This window comes from Artibeus jamaicensis, unplaced genomic scaffold, assembly GCF_021234435.1.
Source record: "Artibeus jamaicensis isolate MK-2021 breed Jamaican fruit bat unplaced genomic scaffold, CSHL_Jam_final scaffold_1964, whole genome shotgun sequence".
In the NCBI taxonomy this organism is placed as follows: Eukaryota; Metazoa; Chordata; class Mammalia; order Chiroptera; family Phyllostomidae; genus Artibeus; species Artibeus jamaicensis.
In genome coordinates this window covers 9,937,270-9,949,435 of record NW_026522030.1, presented here as the reverse complement: position 1 = coordinate 9,949,435, position 12,166 = coordinate 9,937,270, and the positions used below count along the sequence as shown (strand labels likewise).

At 46.9% G+C, this 12,166-nt stretch overlaps 1 protein-coding gene across 7 annotated transcripts in view; it reads left to right on the top strand.

Annotated features, from left to right (window-relative positions):
* PALM2AKAP2 (PALM2 and AKAP2 fusion) overlaps positions 1–12,166 on the top strand; it is a 407,874-nt gene that overhangs the window by 245,513 nt on the left and 150,195 nt on the right. The gene's annotated exons all lie outside the window — the stretch shown is intronic.

Below are 12,166 nucleotides of genomic sequence, written 5' to 3'. Positions count from 1 at the left end.
AGGAGCCTATAAGAAGCTGTGTCCTCACATCCTTCCCCAGTGTTACTGTTGAGTTAAAAGAAACTATATTTACACACAGCACTTGGTAAGCTGGGAGTGGATAGCAAATGTTAATTTACTTGTGAGGAGACTGTGTCTGTCCCCCTACCAAAGGTCTCAACTTTCCCAACTGTAATGATTATAGATTGTTGAGGTGTGTTTCAGAACCAGTATAAAAAGGGAAGCTGTTTTTCCCTCTTGTGGGTTGGTGACTACTTGTGTTACATTGAACCATATGAAATCGCCATGTTACAGACCAATAACATTGACAGTTTCATATAATTCAACCTGATCATTTAATTCCAGGTTTCATTTGCTATCGTGGAGGGCAAAAGCTTACCAGATGCAATCTAACTTTAGAAGGAGAAATTGAGATGATAAAATACGAACTTTGGAAGGGTATACAGTTCGGTACTATCAATGCACAACTAGGCATTTCCCCCGGGGTGGGTAGGATTTCCTTTAATCCTACACCATCCTTATGAGGTAGACATTGCTATTATTCTTCTTTATACATGAGGATACTGATCTACGGAAACAGTCAGAACCATGCCAGTGTAGCAAAGGTAAAAATTGGACTCGGGGGAACAGGTTTCTAGCTTAGCTGTCTTTACATCCTTCTACACAGAAGGTTCTGTGTCGTGAGAGTGATGTGGGAATGCAACTCAGACTGGATACAGAAAGAGTTGTATAACAGAACCATCTGTGGGGAAAAAAATTAGACAAAATGGAACTAGTTCTTATTTTGTGCCGTCAGGAGCTCAAGCAAATGCTCTGTAATAACACCGCCCTCTGGAGGATGGGAGGTGTCTCTGCAGTACTTCCTTCCCAAACGAGAAGCAGAGGGTGAAATCACCCTTTGTTCTCTTATCTGTTAATTAGGAATCCTGTTTTTCTGTTGATAGTGTTTCCTTCCTCATGCATAAAAAAGATGAACAAAATTGCCCTTTAGAGGAGACATGTTTTCCTATTCGCCCATCACCACGACCAGTTCCTGTTGTCTTAGTCCTGGCCAGCTTCCTCTGTTTATACCGCCTGCCTGGCCCCTGTTGGCATTGAGTGTGAGACTCGTAATCTGCCCTCCCCACTCACTTTATGGCTGGGTCAGATGAGTCCACGGTGGAGATGAGATTCATCCAGAACAAGATAATCCTGGAGCCAGAACTAGGAATGACGTCTCTTCAACTACTTTGAAAGAATGAGGCTTGGCACTGTGTTTGGATTTGAAGCTCATAGAAGCATTTTAAACTATGAACAGACTGTAATCAGAAAGCCAGTATCAGAATCTGGTGCTTTTGCTTTTTAACAGAAGCACCTACGTGACTTGTATAATGATAGATCATCACAGGCTGGTGAGATCACTTCAAACTTAAGAGAAAAAAACCCTTTTCTGCAACAATGTGTAGTGTATAGATTATTCTGCTCTATGTTCCTCAGGTAAAATGACCAATGTAATATTTTTAGAACTTTGTGATATTATGTGCTTCATGGTAAAATTTCACTCTTAGAAAAACAAACAAAAACTTTGTAGTCAATAATTGAATAGTTCTGGGCATGTCGTATTTCTTCGTAGGAAAAATAATTAGAGGCAAATCTCCAATGTACTTGAATTTAAATGTGATCTTTTCTCCCCTCCAAATTCTCAGTCTTTTATTGGGCTCCTGAGGTCATGAGGTCACAGAATAGTCGTATTTTCTGATGTTTCCTTCCTTCTCTTACTAAGAATGATGATCTGCAGGAAGTTGGACAATTCAAAGACTTGATGAAACTAGAATCTTTATTCCCAAGCCTTGTCATCTAAAACCAATGTGGTCTAGTATTTCTAGTGTTTTCTTTAAAAAAAAAGTTAGCTAAACTAATCAAATTCAAGATGACCATCAGATTGTTATTCCCAGGTAACTGAGCATTGAAAACACGAGCAGTGGACCTGGTCTTTTTGGGCCGGGGTTCGCAGGTCAACCCGAGGACGACCTGAACATGAGACCAATTCCGCAGGGAGTGCGAATCGTCCATACTGTCTGAACCTGTCTCAGATTTCCTTTCTTAAAGAGCTTATTTCAAACCAGAGTACGCAGACAGGTTTAGCAGTGGCTTCTTTCCCTGCATTCCGACCACGTCCTAACTAGACTCAGAGACTCAGTTGAGGTTCTGTCACATCTATCCACTCCGTTCTTCCTAGACCTTGACTTTTGGGTGTCACCTTGATTAGTTTTGTCCTGTGTGTATACCACCTGTGGACCATGGTTTGATATTTTAACCACTTCTTTGTCTTATTTTACTTAAAAATACCTTTGTAGTCCTATCGTAAATAGGCAGCACACACCATAAAAGTAACTGCCAACATAAATATAAATTGCTCTGGCCGGTGTGGCTCAGTTGGTTGGAGCATTGTCCCATATACCGAGAGGTTGCCAGTTGGATTCCCAGTGAAGGCAATGCCTTGGTTGCAGGTTTGATCCCCAGTTGGGGCATGTGTGGAAGGCAACTGATGATATCACTGTTTCTCTCTCTCTCTCTCCGCCCCCCTTCCTCTCTCCAATGAGAATAAAGTAAACCTTTAAAAAATAAAAAAAAATCTGTATAAATCAATATTATTATTCATTTCCAGCTGTATGCAGTTGTCTAACAACACACAGTTCCCTGGAACAGCTCTTTCATTGTTAAAGGAGGAAAGAACAGGGTTAGAGAGATGTCAGACATATACCTCTGTCTCTCTAATATAATCAGATGGAATGAACCAAAATCAAAATGCAAATAACTTTCTCGCTATGTGATACAGTGTTTTAATGCCATGCTCATTTACCCCTAAAACTTGGGAAACTCTGCCCTGTTAGCTAAACTAATCAAATTGTATTCCCTTAAAAGCTCCAGTTCCTCATTTTGAAAATTAGCGTGAGATAAAAAACTTTGACTTATTCAAAGCAACAGGAAGTAAGAGCGGAACTCAGAGCTGGGATTCAACCCGGTTTGGGGCAACTTCAGATTGTTTGTGTTACACCAGGTGCCTGTCCCGCTGTTCCTGATACAAGGAATAAATCCAGTGCATCAGCAGCAAACTTCAGCTCTCCAGTCAAGATCCTCAGCATTTACACAAACAAAAGTCACAGCTGTTCCAGCTAGAGCTGCCTCTGCCATAAGCAGATTTTCACTGACGGAGACCAGATCTGATTGGTCTCCTGTCTTACTTGAGCAAAGTAATTTACATGATCAGATGTGTGTTCCCAGAAAGAGGGGGAATGTGATGTAATATGCAAGCACCTGGTGGGCTGTGAGGTGGGTCCACTGTGAAACACTCCCGCCTTCAGCTTCGGGACATCTTCTGAGCTTTAGCAAGCTGGCTCCTGCTTAGAAGACTCAGTGGTTAACTCTTGAAGGTCGGGATTTAGTCAATGCAAGCTGCGAAACTGGTCAGCACTGGACTGAACAGCATTAATGGGAAAGGGGCAGCTCAGGGCTATCTCTACCTCTCTTCACTCTTCTTTCTCTTCTCTGTGCTTTTTGATTGAATGAGCCTGTTTTTAATACGTGACGTACTCACACCTATAGGATGAGCTGAACTTCTCAAGAAGTCCAAGCATTCTCCTAGGAAGCACCATGCAATGTAGCACTCTGGTCCTCATTTTTTTGCTGGCTGCACATTGGAATCTAGGACATTTCCTTAAAAATATAATTATACTAGGGCCCCACCCCAGAGATCCTGGTTTAATTGGTGTGGGCGAGGCCTGGGGCACTTATTCACTGGCTCCGAGCGATTCTCGTGGGCAGCTAGGGTGGGAAAGAGCAGCGGGGAAGAGCCGAAAGTAGACAGGCGCCATCCAGGGGAGATGTCCAGGCTGGAATCCTTGTCTAGACTCCTCAAACAAACAAAAATAAGTAGGCTTCAGAGTCGGGGCCAAAGTCACATCCCAACTCTGTCACTGGCCAGTTGGGTAATCTCGGACAGCTGATTTCAACTCATCAAACCTCAGTTTCCTCATCTGTAAAATGAGACTAGTGCTTATCATGTAGGATTTCTATTAGGAATGTTTCAAAGGCTTTACTGTTTGCTTTCCCCTTTGTCCTTTAGTTCTCCTTAAAAAGAAAGAAAGAAAAGTGTTTGAGGCATTTATTTAAAATGCAGCAAAAATATATATAGAGAGAGAGGAATCAGGTCAAGAGAAAAATAGGATGAAACCAGAGGACTCAGACTAGCATAGATTTTTGAGTGTTTATTTCTCTCTCTTTCCTTTGTCTGGGCAACTCATTTTGTAAAATACGACATACTAGTACTTTATCAACAAAACCACTGAATTCTGAGTTCTTGAGTGTGTTTTGAAAACTACAGCTTTATTGGGAAAGCAAATCATCCAGCTATTTTTCTGCTGCTTCACCCTCAATCAAAAAACTCCCCCTGACCACAGCAAATCAGCCTGAGGCCACAGGGGTTTCTCCCAGGTGCTGCCGATCAATGCTTCCAGGAACCTAAGATTGGTGTTCAGGCCCTAAGATTAGCTCATCAAGAGGCTTGAAATCCTGGTTCGTGTGAGAAGAGGAAGTGTCTTCCTTTCTCTTCACCTTTGCTGGACACAGGATGTCATTTCTCCACCTGTTCCTGGCCATTGTCATTACCCTGGCATTAATAGAGATCACACAGAACATCAAATTCTGGGATCCCTGTGGAGGTAGATCCCCATCTGTTCTAGAAAAAGTGTTTATTTGTAAAATCAGAATCCTTGGGAAAACAGTATTTAAAGCCCTAGACATGTGGTCTTGGACATCGAACTTAACTTCTCTGAGCCCTCACTTTCCTCAACTATGAATTGGAACTAACAATCGTTACCATGGATTTTTTTTTTTTTTGAGAATAAAATGTTAAGTGCTTCGCGCACAAAAGAACTGAAAGCAGGGACGCATTAGTCCCCGTAGCCAGGAGGTGGAAACAACCCAAGTGTCCATCAGCAGATGAGTCAATAAACAAGGTGTGGTCTGTCCCTGCAGTGGAATATTGTTCGTCCCTAGGAAGGAATCAAATTCTGATGACGCCACAACCTGGACGGACCGTGGAAACATTTAAGTTAAGCAAGCCCGGGACAGAAGGGTAAATGTTGTGTGACTCCACTCATGGGAGGGAGCAAGACTAGTCACATTCGTAGATAGAAAGTAGATCAGAGGTGACGAGGAGCTGGGGGAAGGGAGGATCAGGAGTTGCCGTTTAATGGTTACAGAGTTTCAGTTTAGGAAGGTGAAAAGGTTCTGGAGATGGGTAGTGGAGATGTTCGCACAACACTGTGAGTGAATGTACTTAATGCCACTGACTGTGCACTTAAAAATGATCAAAGTGGTCAGTGTTATGTCATGAATATTGTAGCACAAGAAAAGTGAATGTGTCATTCAGTGATTGACCATTAAAGATACTCCAAAAGAGGGGGAAGAGAGAGTGCACCGCGCATGCTACAAGGAGGTATCAGGAGACTGCTAAGTGTTAATTGGGTTCAGGAGCGGGAGCTCAGACTTTATAAACAATCAAGGGAGACTTTCCCCATGAGGTGGGATTTGAGGTGGGGTTTGTAGGGCGAGGAGACCAGGTGAGGAAGGAGGCAAACCCAGGCAGGAGGAGGTGGGTAAGCGAACTGGGAAGCTGCGGAGTGTTGTTGTGGAGGCCGGGTGATGACGTTGTGTCCTGTTCTGCTTTCTGTTGGAGACCAGAGGTGGCAGCAGGTGTCAAGGGCCTCGGAGCCCGAGCTGACAGGGTGAGATGCCAGGCAGAGCAGAGGCACTGAAGGTGTTTGGGCAGGGAGGGTGGTCGGGGCAACGTCTGCAGAAAGATCAGCCTGGGCACAGTGTAAAACGGACTGGGCTGCGGGGACTCAGGGGCTGCAGGCCAGCCGGGGTGCTTGTAGGAGTCCCAGCTGAAGTGGGTTGGTGACCGTGCAGAAGAAAGGGAGACATGAATTGGAGACGGCTTTCAAAGATTTAAGATACGGGAAGGTTGCGGGGTCGGGGCAGGGGACAGGAAGAGGGGGCAGAGTGTTTTGTCCAGAAAAAGAACAGCCTAGTCCCACAGCCAGGCACTCTACATTAAGGTTCCTGCTCTGTTGCTCATGAATTGTGACCTTGAGTCAAGTTACCTCTCTTTCTCTCCTCAATTTCCTCATCTGTAACATACAGATGAATGAATGATACAGTAGCACCTCTTACAGAAGGCTGTAAGGAAGGTTAAATGAGGTCATATTTGCAAAGTAATTAAAAATAGTGTTCAGCACAGAATACATGCTTCCTATTATTATCTGTTAAACCTAAGTGGTAGGTATGTTAGAGTTAGGGTCTCTTACATTATTATTTTCTTACATTCTCTCTGACTCTTGGTATGGTCAGACTTCTTATTTTTTATTTTCTATTTTATTTATTGAGGTATAATTAACAAATAACATTGTATTAATTTCAGGTGTACAACATAATGTTTGATATTTGTATGTAACGTGAAATTATCACCACAATAAGTCTAGTTAACATCTGTCACTACATATTACAAATTTTTTCTTGTGATGAAAACCTTAAACATTTCCTCTCTTAGCAACGTTCAAATATGCAATACAGTCTTATTAACTATAGTCGCCAAGCTGTACATTGTTTCCCTGTGACATTTATTCTATAACTGGAAGTTTATACCTTTACATTATTTTTTTATTTGAATTCTGTAAGCATTGCATTAAAATAACATACTTTTAAAAAGATACTGCAGAGCCATGCTTCTAAAACTGTAAACTTGTATGTGAAACGTTTGGCAACCTTGTGAAAATGCAGGTTTGGGTTCAGCGGGTCTGAGTGGGGCCACAGACCCTGTGTTTCTAACAAGCTTCCCAGTCACCTGACGCTGCAGGTCTCCTGGCCTCTGCTTGATTAGCGAGGGTGTGCAGGAACAGAGGTCTGCCTGTGTTTCCAGGACAGCACACTGCTCTGGTTACAACAGATCGGCTAAACCAAGTAGCCTGACACAAAAAAGTGATTTCTTATTGTTGCCGTCGTTACTATTGCCTCTCACACTTCAGCAAGGCAGTTAGTTCTTCATCAGAGAGCAGCCAGGGCTGAGTCCCCTGGAGTCTGGTAGTTGGTGCTGCTGTCCACGGGGACCTCCCCTGGGGCTGTCAGCCAGAACATCTCCCCATGGCCTCTCCAAGTGTCCCAAAGGAAAGCCAGGTAGAAGTGCCACCTTTTCTAGCCTCACCTCCACAGTCCCTCGTGTGACTTTTGCATATTCTTTATTTTAAAGACTTATTTATTTTTAGAGAGAGGAGAAAGGAGGGAGAAAGAGAGGCAGAGACACTTTGATTTGTGAGAGAAACATTGACTGGTTGCCTCTCTCGTGCCCCCAAATGGGGACCTGGCCCAAAACCTAGGCATGTGCTGTGACTGGGAATTGAACCAGTGACCCTTTGGTCTGCAGGCCGGTCCTCAATCCACTTAGCCGCACAAGCCAGGGCTTGACTTCTGCATATTCTGTTTGGTAGACCTAACTTGGGGGTCTCGTCACAGCATTGTGGCTATAGTTAACTATACTGTAATATACACTTGAAATTGCTCAGGGTCTAGATCTTAACTATTCTCACCACAAAAAGAAGAAGAAAAAGTATAATGACCATGTAAGTACTTTTGAATGAAAAACTATGTCACGGAGGGGTGTGCTGGTCCAATAATTCCCACACGTGTCGTTATACCTTGTGCCTCAGTTTCCACATCTTGTAAAACTGTTTTTTCCCCCTTTGAGACCTGAAAATGGCTAGAGGACTTACACAAATGAGCCCAGCAACGCGTCTGCGACCGAACAGTCGCTGGTTGGCTGTTGCTGCAGAAGAGCTGCAGGGAAGGGGTTAGCAGGTTTCACACCACAGAGGAGTGTGTCCTCATCACGGAGGTGCAGGGCGGTGCAGGGGACCAGGAACTGTTTTGAGTCATTAGGCCAAAAGACTGTGTGCCTAAACATCAAAACATGACATGTGCAAGTATCAAAACAAAAAAAGAAGTGTGTTACAAGGGCCAGCCTACACAGGAGGGGAGGGCAGTGAGACTCACGTCAGGAAGAGGGAAGTGTCAGAGAAAGGCAGACTTGACTTAACCACCACAGGGTCTTGCTTCGGGAAGTTCTGACCGGGACGGAAAGCCGAGGATGGGTGGCCCAGGGAAAGCGGGCACGGCTTGCTCGAACTTGCGGTTTGGAGATGTTGTGGTTGGGCCACACGGGGCTTCTCTCTGGCAGGCAGGAGAGTGTGTGAGTGCCTGGGGGTCTGTCTCGACCACCAGACAATGAGCATCCCCAGAGCAGCGAGGTGCCTTTTTCTCTGCAGCAGTCCCAGGGCTTGGCACACAAAAGGAACGTAATGTATATTTATAGGATGGATTTGTGGACGAATGAATGATTGGGAGAAGGGTAGGACTGAGGCTCTGGGGTCTATTGTTCTGGAAACTTCTCTCTGGATTGTCCGCTTTGTCTCTGCTCCTGAGGGGAGGAACTCCTGTGTTTGCTGAGACGTCACTCGGGTCTGTGTTACACCCTGCTCCCGGCAGGACCCGAGGCTGTGGGAGGCCTGAATCTACTGGGAAACTTCCTTCTTGACTTCCATTAAATGGAAATGGAAAGTGGCATTTCAGGGGGAAATGAAAGTCAGAGGTGGCTATTTTGATGATGATGGTCTCTATTTCTAAGTGGCTCTCTCCACTTCCTGTTTATGGCCTGAACACAGCAAAAGTGACCAAACCTCTAAGGGCAAGGTGTTCCCCGGGGACTTCTAGCCAGAGCAGCAACAGGAAACAGGACTCTGCCAAGACAGAAGTGGGGCTTACTTGGCAGGCTCGACCACACCCCCGGTGGGTGGGGAAGTGTGGGTTTCCGAGTGAGCCTGTGGTTCCAGCTGGCCTTCAGCTTCTGCCCCCCCCCTCCCCCCGTGTGCAGCTCCCAGTCCCTGAATCCAGTGACTTCATGCGCAGCCAGGGAAAAGGAACTGGGGAGCGATGTCCCAGGAGTGCAGATGTGACTTTCAGGGCCGCCCGGGCAGCCGAGTTTCGCTTTCAGGCACCCAGTCGGAAAGGCAGGCTATGGCAGGCCTTCTGTCTTCACAGGAAGAGTCAGCATGTCCTGTATTCACGTAACAGGACCCCCAGGTTTTCAGGGAGTGACCCTAGATCCAGTTCCTGTCCTGGCTGTAAACCCGTAGAGCTTGACACAGAGAGACACTCGGGGAACTAGAGGCTCAGAGGGAACAGTGACAGGGAAGCGACCGAACGGTCGTAGGACTGCAGACGGCAAGGCTGTCTGACCTGACAGTTTTTCCCTACACCCCCAAATGCCATGCACACACATGCCCACAGAACATGCATGGACACATGTATGCACGTGCCATGGACATATAGACACGTGTGCGTACACACACGCCCCTCCCGGATAGGCTCTGGGAGGTGAGATGAGGCATTTCAGCTGGCACCTGAACCAGGAGAAAAGCGGCCTCACTGAGATTGTTTTAGGCAGAAGGGACGGCCATGGCAGAGGCTCAGCAGTGCCACAGCTGGAGTCTCGGCCAAAGAGGTCAACTCACAGCTCCCTGATACCCTACACCTCCTCACCGTGGGACCCTCGTGAGCCCACCCTGCTCTGCCCTAACCTGCCAGCATCTTTCTCATTCACTGCAACTCCTCAATTCATTCCCAAAGGGTGGTAGGTATAACTACTGTTCCACAAACTCAGGTGCAAGAAATACCACTTTACTGTCTTTTGATCGAATTGCTGTATATTGGAGTCTGAGTCCCAGTGCTGCTGGCCTGGCAGGCGGTTCAATCTCAGTCGACCCTGGGACTGACTCGGTTGCACCCAGGCTTGTGCAAGAGGACTGTGGTCACCAGGGGGAGGCCCACCATCGCTGGTCCTCACTGGTCTGTCCTGAGAGGCCTGTGCTCTGGCCCTCACAGTCCCTTCAGGGCTGAAGTCTGTGTGGCTTCTGAGCCATGCTTGGGGACAAGATCCTTGGCAGCAGCTGGGAGCCCCTGCACTCAGATCGGTTTCCCTACGTACACCACAACACTGTGTTCCCACACCTCTTCTTCCCGCCCTCCCGTCCCCGCCCTCTCACCAGGAGCAGCCTGGCTGGCCTCTGGCCACTGCAGCTCCTGGAGGAAAGTGTGGCCGACCCCAGGAGGCCTGGCTGAATTCCTTTAATGAATTTTGGCTTTTGCAAAAGGCCTGAAGGCCCTCAACCAAAAGCAGCTTCTGTCACAATCCCTCCTGTCCCCAAGCAAGAGTGCGCACAACCCACCCACCTGCTAGAAATGGAAAGGAGGGTGACATGTCGGAAGCACCCACACAGATGTTTCCTGGCCCTTGCCATCGGGGTCCCTCTGTTCTCAGGGACACAAGCCACCCAGGCCGGGAGCTTGGACTCCCTGAGAACAATGCTATGGGGAAGGATCAGATTTTATTTTCTGCTTCTTAAATTTCCAATTCATTCCAGAACAATACTTTTGTACAGTGAATTATTAGAAAGATGAAATGGAAAAAAAGAGAATGCAGATACCGATTTTGTATTGGGTTCAACAAAACGGGGTGTCAAACTCATTTTCACTGGGGGGGACACATCAGCCTTATGGTTGCCTTCAAAGGGCCGAATGCAATTTTAGGACTGTGTAAATGTAACTACTTCGTAACAGTTAAGTGAGAGCTCGGTGGTGACACCAGGTAGAAACAAGGTGCTGGGCCGGATAAAACAAGGTGGAGGACTGGATTCGACCCACGGGCCTTGTGTTCACCACCTGTGCTCTAGAAGTTTCTCAACATTGTCTCTCCATCTTCCCTCATCATGGTCAGGTGACCAGCCGTGAAGGGGCCCCCCGCTACAGGGCCACCCTCTTTGAGCACTGCCTTAGAGCACTTGGGGTGGGGGATGGGGTCTTCTCACCCCAAACTTGTGGAGCTTTGTGGGGTGCAGACTCTCCAAGGTGTCAACATAGAAGCCAAAAGCAGAGACAGTCACTCCCCTGTGAACTGTGAAACTAAAATTCAGCCTCCTTCACAACTGCTCCCGGTGCAGAGAGACAGGGCAGTATCGGGGTGGGGTACCTGCCTCTAGAGCCGCTGCCTGGCAGTGCACCCCAGCCTCGCTGCTGACTCCCCTGACCCCTCAGTTTGCCATCTGAACAACTGGGATGACAGTGCCATCTCACGGGGTTGTTTAAAGACTGGGTGAATGACTAAGTGGATGTTCACTGGCAAACAGTAAATGCCTGCCATTATTAACATTTCCTTAAAGTGCAGCTTTAGGAGAGCAGGTTGTTCTCTGATGTTTCCCAAATGCCTAGAACCAGGGCTGGCTCATAGCAGGTGCTCAGAAAATATCTGTCCAGGGAATGAATCAATCTTCTAACGCATGCTGAGCTTCCGACGGCGGTGTTTATCTTGTCCTTCCCTCTATAACAAGGGAAGGTCTATTTGTCCTTCAGGCTGATCCCCACTTAGTGTCTATAATATACTTTCCAAGCCCCCGCACATGCAAGAAAGGCTTGAATCGCCCTTCAGGTGCAAGCCCTTCCTGGGCAGGGTGTTTAGGATTCGAGTCAAGATATAGTTTACAACTTATAAACAAGGTCTCAGATGAGGGTTCATTTAGACCCCAAATCTGGTTCCAACCGTGTTTCTAGGCATGTGACACGCATGTGCTGTAGCACCCCAGCAGGGGACTGTTCACTGCGCCCTGAGCCTGCTCTTCCTCCACGAAGCCCTTCTCAGCTCCCGCCTGTGCAAAGATTACCGATTCTACCAAATCCCTGAAGCTGAAATCCTGGTAGTCAGCCAGAGTTCTACCCTCCACATCCAATCATTCTCCCTCCTACCCTCCCTCCCTCTTTAGAAGGCCGTGTAATCTAGTTAACTCGTTGCGTGTCTGACCCTGTACAAAGGAGGGGCTCCTTAAGGACAAGGGGCTCGGTGCTCAGTGCAGGGCCTGGCATATACATACATGTTCACAGAGTCCAAGTTGTTGGTAGGACCTCATGTGCAAGTAAAAGGTCGGCCGACCACACTGTGGGCAAATGTGGGTGTCGATCAGAAGAGGAAGTGAAAGCCCCATGTCAGCTGCCTCCAAACCATGTTTCTCTTACTACTACTTTA